This window comes from Nannospalax galili, unplaced genomic scaffold (assembly GCF_000622305.1).
Source record: "Nannospalax galili isolate Female #2095 unplaced genomic scaffold, S.galili_v1.0 scaffold1093, whole genome shotgun sequence".
In the NCBI taxonomy this organism is placed as follows: Eukaryota; Metazoa; Chordata; class Mammalia; order Rodentia; family Spalacidae; genus Nannospalax; species Nannospalax galili.
Genome location: NW_008333777.1, coordinates 791333 through 807546, shown reverse-complemented (window position 1 = coordinate 807546; position 16214 = coordinate 791333). Strand labels below are relative to the sequence as shown.

The 16214-nt window shown below is 44.0% G+C and overlaps 3 long non-coding RNA genes across 4 annotated transcripts in view; all 3 read left to right on the top strand.

Moving 5' to 3' along the window:
- LOC115069503 overlaps positions 1-1473 on the top strand; it is a 31862-nt gene extending 30389 nt beyond the window's left edge. The window contains exon 3 of the long non-coding RNA XR_003848767.1: positions 1377-1473. This is a non-coding gene — a long non-coding RNA (uncharacterized LOC115069503). The remainder of the gene's footprint in view (positions 1-1376) is intronic.
- LOC115069501 overlaps positions 1-16214 on the top strand; it is a 156056-nt gene that overhangs the window by 40992 nt on the left and 98850 nt on the right. The gene's annotated exons all lie outside the window — the stretch shown is intronic.
- LOC115069502 lies at positions 4226-14050 on the top strand. The gene is made up of 2 exons (XR_003848766.1): positions 4226-4341; positions 12573-14050. It is a non-coding gene; the product is annotated as an uncharacterized LOC115069502 (long non-coding RNA).

Genomic DNA, 16214 nt, shown 5'->3' with positions numbered 1-16214 from the left:
GCCAGGGCAAGTATTAGATTCCAAGCATCGGTGTCTTCTCCCAGAAACAACTTCTGTGACCAGATAACCAGATGACCATCTATGATCTATAACTCTGGGGTAGGCAGGGTGAGCCCCAGAGGCATTTTCTCCTCTGATTTGTAGAGTGCAAGGGTAGTGTTAGAGGCAGGAATTCCAGTCCCAACCACTAACATTCCTAGATCCTCAAGCATGCTTTTTATGTTGTAGCCTACTCTTACCAAAGGTTGCTTTAAGAACACACAGCCCACATTAATCACAATTCATCTGTAACTACAGATGATTCTGTGGCTGTGGCTCTAGCTGGCAAGTGGGTCTCACATCACCTTTTGTAGACACCCAGTCAAACACATTACCAGGGGTTTGGGGAGATTTGACAGGCTCACCAGAGTCTCAGGCCTTACCAAGCTTGTAGGCTGTAAATGGTGTACCCATGGTTTTGTTTGAGAAGACGGCTTGGTAGACATTGCTGGATTTGACCTTCAGAGCCCCCTAAGCTTTCTTCCTTAGTGCTGAGCAATGAGGTAAAGTTAACAGGTATAAAAGGCAGCAGTCAGGACTGGGCACTGCTCAGGACAGAGCAAGAACTTAGCATGAGGCTGTGGGCTCGATGGCTGCTACCCTGGCATCCTTCACACCAAGGAGAAAAACACAAGAACCTGGACTCGAGTTACCCCGAAAGCAGATCCTACGATAAGAACTTGAAAGGGTTGGTGAGATGACTCAGCTACCAAGCCAAGCCTGAAGACACAGGTTTGATCCCTGGGACCCACACGGTGGAAAGAGAGAAGCAACTCCCCAAGTTGCCCTCTGACCTCCGCACATGTGCCTTGGCACGTACTCTACCATATACATATACTAAATAAATAAATAAATAAATATAATAATTCCACTATAAAAAGAACCTGAAAGCAAGTCGCTTATAAGCAAAACAGAGCAGGCAAGGTGGCCATATAAAGATGCTGCCACTTCGGGCAACTGGGGTTCTATCAGAACAGAACATTCATTTGAGACTTGTACCTCAGGGAGGACCAGGAAGCCGCTGTGGTTTGTACCTAATTACCTGAAGGCTCTGAGGGCTTTGTCTGGAGGTGTTAATGACCCACCTCCCCTGCCCCCAAGGCCAGAGAAGCCCCAGCAGAGTCAGTTCTTCCTTTCCAGCAACTCCAGCTGGTCAGGTGGAATGGTGAAGGACATAGACACTTGCCACATGCAGCTGCCACACCATGACAGGTGATCCATGGCTGGCATCTACTCTGAAGTGTTTGAAAGCAACTAAAAGGGAAACCGAAATGCATCAATTACTGATTTCCATCTTCTCCATCAATATGACCATGATCTCATTTGCTTCAATACAGGAGAAGAGGTGAGGAAAATTGTGTATGGGGCTCATGCCTTTAATCCCAGTGCTTGGGAGACCGAGGCAGGAAGATCACTAGAAGTGTGAAGCCAACCTGGGTTACACAGTGTGTTCCACACAATCTTGGGCCACAGAGTGAGACTCTGTCTCAAAACAAACGAACGAAAATGATAAACAAAACCAAGCCAGGCGTGGTGGCCCACGCTTTTAATCCCAGCACTCAGAAGGCAGAGTCAAGTGGATCTCTATGAGCTGGAGGCTAGCCTGGTCTACATAGTGAGTTCTAAGCCAAGTAAGGATATATAGTGAGACTTTTTATCTCAAAAAAAGTAAATAAGGGACTGGAGAGATGGCTCAGCCACTAAGAGCACTGGCCACTCTTGTAGAGGACTTGGGTTTGGTTCCCAGCACCCATGGTGGATAACTGTCTTTAACTCCATCTCTAAGGAATCCAATGCCCTCTTCCGCTCATTGCACTCGGTGCACTTACATATATGCATGCAAGACACTCATACACATAAAATATAAAGATAAATAAATAAACTTTTCGTAAATGTCTAAAAACAAAACCAACCAAAGAGACAAAAAAGGCAAAAAACCCCCAAACAAACAGAACCCCAAACCCCACCCCTCAAAAACTAAACAAGACAAAACTAAACAAGCCAACCAAATCAAGGGACTAGCCACCCAACAGGAGATCCAGGAAAAGTGCCTGGAATTCAGAGGGAATACATTCCTGAGAGAAAAGTTTATCCCTGGTAAAGACCTGATTCCCCATCCCCGGCCCCTAACCCCTACAGGTTTTACCATCTCTTTACTGACTGTCTTTGAGCAAAGAAAATTCTTGCATGGTACACGTCTACAAAGTCTGCTTTCTGATGCAAGAACCACACTGTACCCTACCAGCCCAACCCAGTTGGAAAAATACATTAAAGATTATTTCTGTAGCACACGTGCTGTAGTTGTGCAATGCAGACATATTCATTTTGTAATTTTTGCATTTAAACTGCATGCAACCCTCCCAAGTTCGCCTGCAGTTCACTACATTTATTTCCAGCACATGCATCGTTGACCATAACATATTTCTAATTGGATGAATAGAATTTACATTTTTCAGGAAGCTGGTCTAGTCTGTGTCATTTTGAGTCTTAAAGACTGTTATGAAGACTTAGATTGCAAATGATAGCCTGGGCACCAGTAACAAGTGAGGATTAAAAAGTACGTGAGTGGCTACTGGCGGTGATTTCAGTGAGCACTGACACTGAGCATCTACTGTACACCAGGACCTTTGTATTTACATCTAGAAGCCATGCGCTGTAAACTTCTGGTCTTGTAGCTGATTTCTTGAGTTCTTGTATCCCTTAGCACCAAGGTGGAAATCCACCCTTTTCAGCATTTTTCTGTACTTTTAACTGCGTACAAACCAATTAGGGTTATTTTAATCTAGTTATTTGCAACCAGACATGACTTTTTTTTTCCAGAGGGCATTTGGTAATGTCCAGACTTGTCTTTGATCATTACAGAGTGGGAAGGGGCCCAGGTATTTGTTGGGTAGAGGCAGAGTTACTTCCTATAGTGTACTTGGCAATTTTCCACAATAATGCTCAGTTCAAAATGTCCACAGTGTCAGACTTCAGAAGCTGTTTGACACCTCTACCTGGGGTAGGGACCGGTGCTGCTTGCTATAGTCCAAACATTCATGGAGGAAAGATGAGATGTTGATTAGTCCCGTGCAGCCTTGTAGCTGTTCTTTCTGGTACCCATGCCCTCCAGTGCCCAGTGATGCCCTGTATTGACTTAGCTCACATGCACATCTTCCAGGGTTATTTCCTGGAGTCTAACACTGAGCCAGGCAGCCAGACCTGAGCTGTTTCTACTGGCGCCACGGGCAAATTGTTGCTAAAGGAATGGGCCCTGAAGTCAAGAGTTTGGCTGTTCTTAGAGCAAGTGTTGCCTACAGAAGCAGAATTAGCTCTGGACAGATCCTTAAGTGGGCTCCCTGTGGGCCAGATTTAGACTCAATAGGCCCTTTCCTTTTACCTCCCTGCTCAGATACTAGGGCTTCATCCTGCTCACCGGTACCTGATACTGTACTTCTTCCAGCCCTCTGTCTGGGAGCTGTTGACATGATCTCCATATGAAGGTCTATATGCAAAGGACCTTGCCCTTGGCCTCAGCATCCCATCGCTAGCTGTGTTAATCAGACGTTCACCACTGGGTCAGATGCCTGGGAGAAGTGATTCAAAAGGAGAAAGGATTTATTTCGGCTCATGGTTGTAGAGGTTTCGATCCATGCTCACTGGCTCATCCATTGTTACAGGCTGTGGAGATGCAGCACATCACAGTGGTGGGAGTGTGTGGTAGAGCAGAGCATCTCCCCTCACGGTGGTTGGGAAGGGGTGTGGGGCTGGGGGCAAGGTATAATCTTCAAAGGCATAACCGCTGTGGTCCACTTCCCCAGCAAGGCCTAACCTCCTAAATGTTCCACCACCTCTCAGAGCAGCATCACTAGCAGGGGACCAAGCCTTAAACATATGAACCCACAGGACATTTCACATCCAAACCATGGAGTGGGTTGGTTAGGTTTTCTTGACATAAATCATGTATGTGTGATTTTCACATTTTTTTTTCATGACTATGAACCTCTTAGACTTTTATTTAATATTTTCCTCTGGCCCATTAAATTCTGTACATTTTTTGGAAAAACGAATCTTTACTTAATGAATCTTTAGTCATTCTTGGGTAGAAATCAGTTTGTACAAACAGAAGGTAATAGAAAAAAAAGTATAAAAGAAAAAAAACTTTAAATTCTAATGAAATACTATTGCTTCTTGAATGTTCTGAACCCCAGGTCTACTCTTGGCTTCTTAAAAGGGATGTTGGCAAGTGTCAGAGAGCATTAGCAACATGAGGACCCAGTCCTTTCTTCCCGCAGCTCACTGGATGGCCAGCCCAGACTGCAGGTGATTGTAGAACTCTGTGCTTGTACGAGAGCTCCGTGCTTCTGAGTGTGCGGGCTCCGTGCTTGTGGGTGTGCGGGCTCCGTGCTTGTGGGTGTGAGGGCTCCGTGCTTGTGAGTGTGGGGGCTCCGTGCTTGTGAGTGTGAGGGCTCCGTGCTTGTGGGTGTGGGGGCTCCGTGCTTGTGGGTGCAAGGGCTCCGCGTGTGGGCACGTCTGTGGGGGATTATATTGATTGTTAATTGAAGTTGGAGGCCCCATCCTGGATGTTGGTGGCTCCATTTCATAGGCTGGGCCCCAGGACAGTGTGAGTAGAGAAAGCAAGCTGAGCGCTGAGCAACAGGCAAGTAAAACACGTATTTATTCTCTTTTCGTTCTTGACTGTGGATGTGATGTGGTGAGACAGTCTAGCTGAATTGGTGAGTTTTAAGCACATATACCTATGTACCCACACACACACACACACACACACACACACACACACACACACACGATCTCCACCATTGCCTGAGAACAGGAAGCATCAAGCCCAGGAGGTAATCATGACCAAAGACCCAGTGCCTGTGGTTCAGATGGAAAGGGGCTTCTGGGGTGCCTCTCCAGTCAGACACTGAGCAGCCCTCAGAGAGCAGCCTCTCTGCTCCACAGGAGTGGTACTGCACAGTTTGGAAAGCTTTCTGGCCTGTTTTCTCAACGGAATCTTTAAGCAGTGTGCGATGTTGACTAAGAAGGTGATACCAGTGGCTAGGGCCAAGAGGTACTTGAATTCCTGCCTTGATTTCCTCTCATTGATAGTCTCTAACCTGGAATGGTAAGCCAAATAAACTTTCCCCTGCAAGTTGTTTTGTATAGGACTATTTTTATCATAGCAACAGAAAACAGCAGCATTGAGAACCAAGTCTCCCAGTGAGGGTTAGAGGGACACATATTCAAAGCAGAGGACCCCAGTGGTTATTTATTACAGCTGTGTTCTCCCTGACTGATACCACTTTCTAAACTGATTGCTTTTCTGTTGCTTCTCACAGCATATAAATGAGACTTGATGGTTTCACATTGGCTGTGATAAGAGTAACAGCCACATTGGCCAACTTTTATCACAGCCTCACCAGTGATTCCCAGATGCTCATCCTTGTTCTGTCATGAAGTTTTCCACGTTTCCATTCAACCATCTATGGGCAGAGGCTGTGGGTATCCCCATTTAAGACTATAGAAAACTCCACTGAAGTCGTATGACAATGGTGTCCAAGTGTATTGTTAGATGAGCTCTGTTCATATGTAGCTTGCTATAGTGGCATGTCAAAAGTTCTTGGTTATACAGCAACTTCCTTCAAGATTAAACCTTCCGGCTTGAAGGGAAACTTCTTAAGAAGCAGGCTGTTAAAGGGGAGGTAAAAATAAAACAAAACCAGGATGCTCTAAGAGGAGGTAAACAGCAGGATGCTAAAAGGGAGGTAAAAACAACAGGAAGTAAACAGTAGGATGTTCTAAAGGGAGGTGAAACATTCCAACATTCAAGGAAGCTCCTTCAAGGGAAGTGAACAACTCAATAGTTTCAGGCAGTCCCTGAAACTGACCAGATTCACTAGGCCCCTCCCTCCCCAAGTATATAGAAGGTAAGAACTATTGAATGATACTCTCAGAGCTACCTAGAAGACTCTCAGACCAACAGTGCTGCTTGGTGGAGGCTCAGACCAACTGAGCCACAGGAAGAGATACTCTCTACTTGTTGAGCTGACTGCAAGCCATGCAGCGAGCTCTAGGGTTCCAGCTTTCATCCCACGCTGGGATGGACTTTGGTGATGCAGCTGTGTGCATCATTTGAGTTGTTCCTGTTCTTATAAGTAACTGCAGTGAAGCTCACTGGTTCACCAAGTTGGACTCTGGTGGTTGTCTTTCTTTGGTCTCTGTTGGTTCCCTGTCTAGAGTGAGAAGACATTTGTTCATTTCTCCCTAAGAATAGTGTCACACAGCACTCTGTGATTAGTAGAGGAATTCCAGTATCTTTACAGTTCTCAGGCACAGAAGACTGCATGCCTTGGTCTTTTTTGTTTGTTTTGTGGAATTTTGTTTTTGTTTTGTATTTCTCATGTTCTATATAGCAGGGTGTGGTAGTTTGAATGAGAAATAACCCCCACAAGGTCATGTATTTGAACACTTGTTCTCCCCCATTGGCACTGTTAGGGGAGGTTGTGGAACCTTTAGGAGGTGCAGCCTTGTAGAAAAAGTATACCACTGGCAGTGGATTTAAAGGTTTGAGGCCTTACCCCACATACTGCTCTCTCTCTCTACTTCTGTGTGTGGTTCAGATGTGATCTCTTAGCTTCCTGTTCCTATTCCTATGCCTTCCCTTTCATTATGGACATCTATCCTTCTGGAACTGTAAGCCCAAATAAACTCCTTTTAAGTTGCATTTGATCATAATGTTTTATCACAACAACGGAAAAGTAACTAATATGGATGTTGGTAGCAGAAGAGTGGGCTGTTGCTGTGAAAGACCTGACCATGTTGGTTTGGGGAGGAATGTGGAAGCCTTTGGAACTTTGGCCTAGAAAAGCAGTTGAATGTTGTAAGCAGAACTTAGATGCAAGCCTGATAAGTAGGAGCCTGGAAGACAGTAATGCTGAGAGTAATTCAGACTGAAGACCTGGCTCATGAGGGTTTAGAGGGGAACAAAGACTCTATTAGGAACTGGGCTACATACCAGCCATTCATATGCTATATTGATAAACAAAAAATCTGGCTGTATTCTCCCTCATGCCCTAAAAACTTGCATGAGGCTAAATGAAAAAGTAATGGGACTAATTTTTTGACAAACGAAATTTCAGTACAGCATAACATTAAATCTGTGACATGGTTATTGCTGATTGCTCTTACGCAGATCTACAACGAGAAAGAACAATAAATCAAAGCAGAAAAGATACAAAATATGCAACTTGGAGAGAAAAGGAGCACCAGGAAGCTTAATATTACAGCCAAGTCAAGTGCTAAAGGAAAGACTGTTACTGTTAAGCAGATTAGTGCCTCCTGCTTTGCATTGGAAAGATAGGAAAGGGTCTCTAAAGATAAGATCCTACCCAGCTAAAACTCTAGTTTGTTAAAGGAAAGAGCCTATGAGGTTTACTGCTCCTAGAAAGCAACTACATCAGAAAGATGTTGCTAATGTAATTGAAGGGGGGGGGAAGGGTCTGTGCTGGATAGCTTTAGTGTCAACTTGACACACCTGGGTTGAGGGAGCCTCAACAGGGGAATTGCCTTCATTGGACTGGCCTGTGGCCATGTTCATGGGGCACCTTCTTGATTGCTGAGCAATGTGGGAGGGCCCAGCCCACTATGGATGGTGCCACCCCTGGGCAGGTGGGCCTGTGTTGCATAGGAAAGCAGGCTGAGCAGTGACCAGGGGAGCAAGCCAGTAAGCAGCATTCCTCCATGCCTGTGCTCCAGCTCCTGTCTCCAGGTTCCTGCTCTGAGTTCCTACCTTGGACTCCCTGATGAGCTGTGACCTGGGAGATGTAAGCTAAATAAACCCTCTCCTCCCCAAGTTGGTATTGGTCAGAGTGTTTTGTCACAACAGTGAAGAAACAAACTAGAACAGGGTCCATCCAAAGATGGCAACTGAATTGGCAGTGTCATTCATGTGGTACTGGTTTTGGAGACAAGAAAGACACAAAAGTGAGAAGGTTGGGGATTTTTCCTCTCTGGTTTCAGAGAGCTACTGAGTCTAGGCAACGTGGTAGGGCTGGAGTTACTGTGTGAGGGCTCAGAGAGGTTATTGCTTGAAGCTGTGAAGGTGAACCCTGGGTTGCAGTGGAGACCCCGAGATGCTGGAGATGCCAGAGTTAGGAAATACCTGCCAAGGAGAACTACATACAGGGAATGAAACAGCCCAAGAGAGAGTTGTATGTAGCAGGCGGCAAAGCTGGAAGCATGGAGCCGTCTAAGCCCTTTGAAGCTGAAGCCCAGATACTGGACACGGAGCTATAGGATTTGGTATTTTCCCTCTGGGCTTTGGTCTTGCTTTGGTCCAGTGTTTTCTCACTATGTCCACGGTCCTTCCTTTTGGAATAGTAATGTATATTCTGTGCCACTGTGTGTTGCAAGTATGTAATTATATATATTTATTTTACAGGGTCACAGTTTAGAGATAATCTTGGGTCTTAGGAGAAACTTTGAACTTTTAAACTGCACTGAGACTGTTAAAGACTATGGGGACTTTTGAAAGTGGACTAAATGCATTTTATATCCTGAGATAGTCATGAGCCTATGAGGGCCAGGGGACCAAATGTTGTGGTTTGAATGAGGAAGATTGCCCATAGGCACATGTATTTGAACATTTGGTCCCCTGTTGGTGTTAGTTTGGTTATGGAATCTTTAGAAGGTACAGCCTTGCTGGAAAGTACATCACTGAAGGTGGGCTTTGAGGGTTTATACCTTGTACCACTTCCTGCTCTCTCGTTCTGCTTCTTGTGTGTGGTTCAGACGTGATCTCAGCTTCCTGCTGCCGTGCCTTCCTCTCCATTAGTGATTTCTTTCCCAAACTAAACTGTAAGCCAAAATAAACCCTTTCTTATATAAGTTGTTCTGTTCATGGTAGTTCATGACAGAACAAAAAGGTAATACAGAGTTCCTCCAAGGCTAGTGAAATCATCAGAAGAAGAGAGGATGAGAAGGAGCAGGACAGTGATCAACCGTGGTCAGCGTTCATCTAGAGGTTTGGGAACTTTGTGTGTCTTTAGGGCCTTTAAGATTAGCAGACTTGGGAAACCGTGCACTATGGAAAGTGGCAATTCATCCTACAAACAGCAGTGTCTGCTAGAAGGTGCGGGGTAGCTTTCTCCATAGTTTGCCAAGGATGTAGTGCTAAGTGCTGGCATGGGGGATACGCTTGCTTGGTAATCCAAGGATATTCTAGTTTGGTTCCTGTTGCTGTGATAACCACCAAAAGTAACTTGGGGAGGAAATAGTTTATTTAGCTCACTTGTTACAGTCCATCATCAAGGGAAGCTAAGGCAGGGACTCAGAGCAGGAGCCTGGAGGTAGGAACTAAAGCAGAGACCATGGAGGAATGCTCCATTGGCTTGCTCAACTACCATTTTTACACTGCCCAGACCCTAGAGATGGCACTTCCCATAGTGGGCTGGGCCTTCCTACATCAATTAGTAATCAAGAAAATGCCCCACAGACATTCCTACAGGCCAGTCTGATACAGGTAATTTTTCAATGGAGGTTCTCTCTTCCCAGGTAACTTTAATTTCTGTCAAGTTGACAAAACTAACCAGCACACAAGGGGCAATGTCAGAAACCATCGTCATCAAATTTCCAACATCTTTATCCCTGTTGGGTTTTTTTAAACCATTGTCATTCTATCATCTCTCTACCTATCATCTATCATTATCTGTCTTTCTATCAATCATCTTTCTATCATCTATTTAACTACCTATCATCTATCTATCTATCTATCTAGCTATCTATCTATCTATCATCTATCTATCTGTCTGTACTTATCTATTTCTCACCCATCTAACTTTCTAGTATTATCTCCTTGGCTTTCAGGATAACATTTTCCATCCCAGGAAAATGGTACTTGAGTCCCTGTGGTGAGAAATTCCTGACCTCTATGGGAGCCAATTACAGGTACACAAAAAGTGCTGCTGATACTTCCTTTTCCTACCCACAAGGAGGACAGGCAGTCCTTCTGGGGAGAGGCAAAATGACTGAACAAATGACATGAAAGACCAGTGGCCATGGCTCTGTCCCTCCACCCTCCCTTGACTCTTGGTCTCTTGCACATTTGCCGATATCAGGCTTGACCAGTTCTTTGAGTTTTCCATCCATCTGTCTTTCAACTTGACCAGGCTGGGGACACACTAAGACGCACCCAGATTTTGCTCCCAGATGACTCCCCCAAACAAAAAACATTTGTTGGATTAATTCTTCAAATCTTCAAACCACTTCCTGCTGGAGCAAGAGCCTAACACAATTTAACATGCACAGAGCCCTGGATTTGAGCTTCAGCTCTGCGTAAAATGAACATTGTCTTATGTGTCTAATTCTGGCCCTCAGGAGGTTGAGACAGAAGGGTCAGTAGTTCAAGTTTGTCCTCAGCCACATTGAGGCCACCCTGAAATGTATGAGACCCTGTTTCCTTTTCTAAAGCTGGGCACAGAAAGGGCAATGGAATTAAGTATGGGGCAGGAGGCATCTCTGAGGTGCTCAGAAGATAATGGCAGCAGTGCCACCAGAGTCCAGGCCTACCCTCCTTTATGTGGTTCTGGGAAATCCTGCTGACGGTACTAATTCATCTGCTGGTCCTTTAGTGCCTAGGGAGCCGGGGACTTCAAGTCACCTTTGATGTGTACAGAGGTGCAGTTGATCAGTGAGATCTGGGGTGTGCTGGTCAGCTCACCTAGTTCATCTCATTGATCTCAAGCCCTCTGGCCCAGGATGTGTGCTACACTGAAATTTCTCAAAAGACACTGTTGGGGATGTTGCTCAGTGGTCCAGTGCCTGCCTAGCATGGAGCCCTGGGCTCAAGCTCCAAGCTGTCTCAAAAGACAAAGAAACCATGTTTTGCCTTTTGAATGTAATATTTAGCTTTGTCTTTACACAAAAAAGTCAAATTAGGGAAAAGGTAAACTTCAATAATATTTTACATTAGAATTTCAGAGTTTTAAGAACTGATCTTTAAGCCATTTCTATTGAAATTGAAAGAAAACTCATTGTAAAATTACTAGAAAATTATACATCAAAAAGTAGATTTGGGGACTGGAGAGATAGCTCAGCAGTCACTAACACTCGCTGCTCTTGCAGAGAACATGGGTTCAATTCCCGGAACCCACACGGCATCTAACAACCATCCAATTAATTCCAGTTCCAAGGGATCCCACTCCCTGTTCTGGCCCTCCTTGTACAGTGCACACTTACATATAGGTGGGCAAAACACTCATACACATAAAAAGTAGATTTAATATAGATGATTTTAACTATAATATTTCTAGAAAAAATTGGGTTCTAGGAGGTGAATGGAAAAATGTCTACCTTACTCAAGAAGTTTGAACTTTTTTCCCCTTGCCTTAATGAAAATTACCTTTTTTATGGCGGAACGGGAGGCTTTTGTGGTCTTCAGTACCGCTAGGAAAAATTATACTGCAAAGTGGAATGTTGTTACAACAGTCAGAGAGGTGAGTGATAGCAAGAGTCTGCAACCGAGTTTAAACTCCTGTGTTGTTCCCCTCCCACCAGGCCAGGATGCTGCAAAGTGGTCCTGTTCATGCCTCCAGTGGCTAAAGTTGAAATGAGAAATTGAGTGAATGTCTTAGAGGTCAAAAACAGAAAAGACCTAAAATTCTGAAATTTGACTAAGCCATTTTCTGTATTAAGAAAATAGCCAAGAAAGAATCCAATTTTGAGTTAGAATGTATTAGGAACTGAGAGGCAAGGAAAGGCTTGGGCTATTCTTCCCTTTGCTGTGGCACATTAGAAGACAACTCCCAGTTCTTATGGTAGGATGCACGATGCTGAATGAGCACAGGAAATCTCTTTTTCCTTTTCTGTTACCTTTTCTGTTACTTTATCTGTCAAATCTAATACCCTATAAATTCCCATCTGCAATGTCCTTTCCTGTCAGTAGTAGAAAAGGGAACTTAGGGCCAGTTTACAGGGTAGCAATGTCAGGGTTCACAAATTATTTATGCCCCAAACCTGTTATGAATATTGATGAGGTGCTATATAAACTTTGTACAAAAGGGGGTCTGCAAAGATATTAGAGAGATGAGGTATTGTGTTTTGACAAGCTTCTAGTTTGACTGCTTTGATTTAATGAAGAGTTCTACTAAATTGGCTTTTAAAATAAAGGACTAGTTCCATCCAGTGCTAAATGTACTCTACATGGTTGGACGAACCCGCTTACTCCTAGGTTAATAAAAGCTGTGCTTGGAGGATGTTCACATGTCTCTATTACAATCATGGATATACTACTTAATACTAAGGACAGAAAATAGCAAGTGACTCAGCATTAGCTAGATAGGAAGACATGGAGGAATTGGAGAGGAGGGTTTTAAGTTTCATGTTCCTTCTGGGGTACCCATCTAGGAAACCACACTGCCTCATGTATTCTAAAAGTAAAAGATTCTGAAGCCGTCCATCCATCTATCTATCCATCCATCCATCCATCCATCCACCCATCCAGCCAGCCAGCATTCACCCATCTAGCTAAAATATTAATTGTTCTTTCTACTTAGGGCGTTCCACTAGGCCTTAGAGATACAAGGCAGAAAGTCGCCTTGTCTTCAAGAAGCAGACCATGCTCCATAATACAATGAGTGTCCTGCTGAAGAACATCTGCCCAGATTCATATGGGAACCTGGAGAAACCATGTGGAAAACTGATGAGAGGGAATCAAAGATGGATGGCACCCAAGAAACCCGACACCTGGGACATCTTGGAGCAAAGGAATCCGAGCGCTCGTCCTCGTCCTCTGTTCTCCCTGCTGAGATTGTTTTGAGATTACTTGGCTGTTGTACTTTTATCTCTCCTTGTAAACTTCAGAACAAGTTTGTCAGTATCCACAGAAAGCGCGGAGGCATCTTCTCTTGTAAGGGAAGCAGCAGTTTTCACCACTTTGTTCCTATTCTGGTATTCAAGTCTTCTCTCTCTCTCTCTCTCTCTCTCTCTCTCTCTCTCTCTCTCTCTCTCTTCGATAGTCTGACTAATGGTTTGTCAATTTTATTGATCTTTCCAAAGTACCAACCTTTGATTTCATTGAGTTTCCCTATTATTTTTCTATGTTTCGTTTAGTTCTACCATAATCTTTATTATTCCTTTCCTTGTGCCGGCTTTGGTTTTGTTTATTCTTTTTCTAGTTTCTCAAGATGGACATTTAAGTCATCAATTTTTAGATCTTTCTTTTTTTAAAAAAGATTTATTTATTTTCATTTGTGTGTTTGCGTGTTTGCCTATATGTATGTAAATGTACCACATGTGTGCCTGGTACTCACAGAGATTAGACAAGGGCATCAGATCCCCTGGAACTAGAGTTAGAGATGGTTGTGAGCTGCCCTGTGGGTGCTGAGAACCGAACAGGGGTTCTCTGCCAGAGTTGAACCACCTCTCAAGTCCCTAGATCTTCCTTTTTAAAAGGCATTTATGACCTTAAATTTCCCCTGTAAGCACTGTTTTAGTTATATCCCATGTTTTTTGTATGTTGTGGATTCATTTTTTTAATCTCAAAGTCCATTTGCTCACCATCATTTGAGTTACAAGAGTATTGATTTATACACATTTATGGCTTTTCCCAATTTACTTTTACTACGTATTTCTGATGTCATTTCATCATGGTCAAAGAACATGTATAATGTATATTTTTTTAGTGTATTGAGAGCTGAAGTATGACCTAACACATGTTGTACCTTGATGAATGCCCTGGGTCTACCTGAGAAGATGTATACTCTGCTGTCGTGGGTGGAAAGTCCTGTACAGGTGCCTGCTGGGTACGGTGATCTGGAGTGCTCTTTATGTCTTCTGGCTCCTTCTTGACCTTCTGCTTAGCTGTTTTACTCACCACCTACGGTGGGCTATTTAGGTCCTTAGCCATCGCTATTGTGTTGCTGCTTCAGTTTTGTTGGCTATTACATCATAAATTTGGACATGCTTGTGGTTGGGATACTTTATTGTTGGATTTGATCTTTTTATTATTATAAAAGATCCTCTTTTGTTTCTAGAGATTGTATTTTTTTAATCTGTGAAAGGCATTGTCATTTGAAATTGTATCCTTATGCATGGTTTTGTCATCGGCCCTAATATCTTACTCCAGGGCTTTCTGAACCAATCATTTAAAGACCTGTATACAACAGCATTCAAAGCTTACTCTTATAAATGCATACTCCCAAGAAGAATGAATCAATCTGTTTTAAGTGTCTTTACCCTATTCCTTAGCATTTATGTCAGGTGACCTTCCTTAGCATCCCAATCCAGATGGCTGATGTTCCAGGCTCACTTGTTTTCCTAAAATAGCACTGTTTGTGCAAAGTGAGGTATTTGAGACAATCTCTTCTAAAACAAGAGCCCTTACACACATTTAAATAAAGTCCACCTTCCTCTTATTCAGTAATAATTTAGGGACAATAATGTCTCCTCTATGGTCTCCAGCTGTATCTGCTGCCGTTTTTCACCCCACACCCACAGATGCAGCTAATCACATACCGCAACATGTCTACTCCTCCAGCTTTCTGGCGCTTTGAACATTGCCCTGCCTAAGGCTCTGGATCTTACCATTGAAATCTTTATGAGTGGCACATGGGGCCAGAGAGATGTATAAGTTGTCTGGAGGGCACTGGCTGGGCCCACTGCTCTGCACGCCACTCAACTCTATCAGATATTAACACGCTTAGTTATGTGAGCACGAATCCTCACATGCAAGAGAGACACAGCTTTGTTCTTCATAAAGATTAATTATCTTCAAGACACCAAAGATGTTGGGTCATGTGGGGATGGTATCATGATTCCTGGGCCTGTTGCCTTTGGTGGCATTTCAGAGCCATGTTTCTAGAAGAAAAGCCCATCTATATAATTAAGCCACACACACACACACACACACACGCACGCACGCACGCACGCACACACACGCACGCACGCACGCACGCACGCACTCACAGAGTGGGTGATGTTCCCCAGGGAATCTAGAATCGTAAGACTGACAAGGCCTAAGACATCCTCTCAGACATAACTAATGTATCCTCTGATGTATTCACATGGAAACGTGCTAGGACCAAGGATACAAGCTTATTTTATTTTTCAATGAGTATATCCAAACGTGAGAAAGGTCCATATTGGAAAACCGGATCATCTGACTTTAAAATACACATTGAAAATAGGAGTGCCTGCAACATTGTCAGCACTGTTCAGGACTCCTGAGTTTCTCTCTCTCTCTCTCTCTCTCTCTCTCTCTCTCTCTCTCATCCTCTTTCTACCTCTCTCCTACTTACCTTTATCATTCTCCTCTTTCAGGAGATAAAGAATAAACATGTTTCACCTTGAAGGAAAAATGAAAAGACTCAGAGACAGGATACTTGTGAGGTGGAGCCTGTACCTTGGAAGAGAATGTGAGCTCAGCATGTGTGACCCCACAAATTAACATGGGTGCTGATGTAAATCCCCCAGGTCAGATTTGCTTTTGAAGAGCAGTCTGTCTGACAAAGGAGTCCAAAGAAACAACAGGCTGCTGGTTCTGGAGACACTGCAATGCAACCTCGACAACCACTTATTAATTAAACAGTATTTCCATTCTCTGGGCCAGAACTACACAGATGAGGGTCAAAAACTCAAACACCTTCAGTGACTCGGCAGGCGGCCACAGTGAATAGACAGTACTGGGCAGATGCAGTGCCCATTCTCCAAGGAGACTTGCTTCATGTTGCCAGGTCAGGGTACCTTGGGGGAAGATCGCCTTTGGAAATTGTCTCTTCTAGCTGTTAAAGGAGGTGAGGTGGGTTGGATGATGTAAACAAGGAAACAGATCTTCATACATCATGGGCTGTAATGACTGCTAGGAAAAAAGGACATGGACAAGCTTCCATGCAGGGAAGGGCAGGGATTAAACCTCTGCCATTCCAGGACTGCTCGGGTAGGAACTAATTGTTCCATTTAATGGTGGTTTCCTAACAATTCTGGGGAACTGATTCTATGACTCAGCAAGGAGCATGGGAAGCTTTGCTTCTCAGGGATTCAAGATAACCAGGCCTTTGGGGTTTAGCCACCTGGGCTGAAACGAGCCGCAGCTCTGAATGTCTCTCTTGACACAGGACAGCCAACTCCCAGAAATCAGCAGGAACCTTGTTTGCTTTGGGTCTTCAGCCCAGCTTCAACTCCACTGGTTTGGACCAAAG